Source organism: Megalopta genalis, unplaced genomic scaffold (assembly GCF_051020955.1).
Source record: "Megalopta genalis isolate 19385.01 unplaced genomic scaffold, iyMegGena1_principal scaffold0835, whole genome shotgun sequence".
NCBI lineage: Eukaryota > Metazoa > Arthropoda > Insecta > Hymenoptera > Halictidae > Megalopta > Megalopta genalis.
In genome coordinates this window covers 97501-100000 of record NW_027476904.1, presented here as the reverse complement: position 1 = coordinate 100000, position 2500 = coordinate 97501, and the positions used below count along the sequence as shown (strand labels likewise).

The 2500-nt window shown below is 44.1% G+C and overlaps 1 non-coding gene across 1 annotated transcript; it reads left to right on the top strand.

Annotated features, from left to right (window-relative positions):
* The first annotated feature begins 1239 nt into the window (after positions 1–1239).
* Positions 1240–1394, top strand: LOC143263588 (5.8S ribosomal RNA). Its single transcript, XR_013036985.1, has one exon. It is a non-coding gene; the product is annotated as a 5.8S ribosomal RNA (ribosomal RNA).
* The last annotated feature ends 1106 nt before the right edge of the window (positions 1395–2500 follow it).

Here is a 2500-nt window from a genome sequence, read left to right as displayed (position 1 = left end):
TATTGTTGAGCCCGCCAGATCATTCGTGCGTGATTTACACGGCCAGACGTGTGTACTACACGTATTAGGCCTTTGATCTGCGTTGCGTAGGCCACAACAAATCTTTCAAAGAGAGAGAGATATATGTGTTGTTGGGGTTTGTGATTATGAAGGTGCCCCAACGCACAAAAATATATAAAAATGTACAAAGTTGGGATGTGGTGTGGTGGAGAAGAGTTGGGCCCGACCAGATCATTCGTGCGTGATTTACACGGCAGACGTGTGTACTACACGTATTAGGCCTTTGATCTGCGTTGCGTAGGCCATCTTCCTTCCAAGACACACACGTGTTGGGGTTTGTGTGATTTTATGATAGTGCCTCAACACGGAAAAATAAGCGTACGAGAAGAGTTGGGCCCGACCAGATCATTCGTGCGTGATTTATACACGGCCAGACGCGTATTATATTACACGTATTAGGCCTTTGATCTGCGTTGCGTAGGCCATCTTCTCGATAGAGAGAAAGCCAATGTATTCTTTTTTCTTTCTTTACACACACACACACAGTTGTAGTAGGACAGGGAGGGATGCGAGCGTGCTAATCACGCTTCCTCAAGTCTTCGCTGTGGTGTAAAAAAAAAAAAGAAAAAAAGGAATCGTTGGGAAAGTCCAAAGGACGAAAATATCGGGCAGTCTGAAGATAACTTAATGCTCGTTTACATTGGTATCAAGAGAGACCGGCTTGTGTAGCTCGTTTCAATGCTGTGTCGTTGTCATTGACACCCTACTCTGTTGCGCGCTAGTGGCAGCATGAGCGTGGGACGTATATATATATGACACCCAGCTAGAGCCGGCCGTGAGTCCGTCCGGTGTAAATAACGACGAAAGGAGAGAGAAACTTTTCGAATCCAGTATCGGGTTGATAATTGTCCAGTTTGAATATCCATATCCCCGTCGTTTTTGGAGGTGATATACTCTCTGTGTTTCTTCGATAGAAGGCTTTTCAATGTTCTATTCGCTCCGACCGTCGAACTTGCAAGAAAACAGTGGTTTTGGATTTGCTCGTACATATATATATGGTTTCGACGGAAATATCTCGTTCTTTAAGGGACAATTATGTCGTCGTACGACGACTCCCGAATCTCCTTCGCGCGCTGGTTGGAGCTCTTCGGGTATCGGCTTGTTCCGAAATATAACACAAAAATGTGGTGGATAGCAAATACACATTATATTATATATGAGAGAATAAAAGGGAAAAATTACCCTGAACGGTGGATCACTTGGCTCGTGGGTCGATGAAGAACGCAGCTAATTGCGCGTCAACGTGTGAACTGCAGGACACATGAACATCGACATTTCGAACGCACATTGCGGTCCACGGATACAATTCCTGGACCACGCCTGGCTGAGGGTCGTTTACGTACTTATAAACTGCTTGCGTTGATGGCACTTGTTGCCTATATACGTACGAGCGAATGATGGGCGCTTCGTCGGCGTTTGTCGCGGTCCTATGGATATTGAGAAATTTTACGTACGTCTAACAGTCTTCGAGAGAGATGGAAATCGTGTTCGAACTAGCGTGAGTGTGGAAGGCGGTGTCGTGTGTCGTATATGTTTTATATACGTCCGCCCGTCTGAAACACCGCTTCGAAGCGGTGACAAAATCTTTTTCGGGACGATTCGTATTCGTAGAACTATCGAGATTTCACTGGTACATTTTCAACGCGCTCCCGACGTCGCCTGAAATGAAACGAGATGGGTTTAACCCACGAAAGCGTACTACACGAGTCTGTCCTATGTGAAGACTGTGTACAGAGATCGAACGAACGCATGAAAGAAATTGAACGAAAGAACACATAACCCGCAAAAATATAGAGTAGAATTGTGACCGTTGCTTCGAATTTGAATTTATATGTATATATATATCATAGCCCCAGGGAGTGGAACCTATGAGTGTGGAAGGATGTCTCTTACCGTTATGTTGTCAGAGGAAAAAAAGTCTCTCTCTTCGTACGACACATTTGTGTACGAATTGTATCGATGGCTATATAGATCCGATGTTGCACATATTCTGAGTAAAGAACACCCCACCCGGGTTACCGTCCTAAAACTCTTCTATTGGTGTGGCTATGATGTGTGTGTCAACGCAATCGCGAGTCTGGTTCTACGGGAAAACCGTTTGTCGGTCGCCCCATATATCTTTTTGTTCTCTTCAAATGATCGAATAGCGAAACCGCACGAGATCAATCGGTCGTCTAGTCCCCGAAAGTACTTTTCGGACGGACGTTAAAGTTATACCGATTGTAATCGTCTTGCGAGTGTTTCGAAGATCTATATTTGGAGAGGATATCGAATTTTATAAAAGATATATTGGTGAGGCGCGATAAACGGTTTTTTTTTTGCTTTAAGGGTTTTTTGTGTTTTTTTTATTTTTTTTTTTTTTTGTGTTGCTCTGTACACGTTTCGCAAAATGCTTTCGGGGGGGGGGAAGCTCTGAAAAAATTTTTTTTCACGTTCCGAC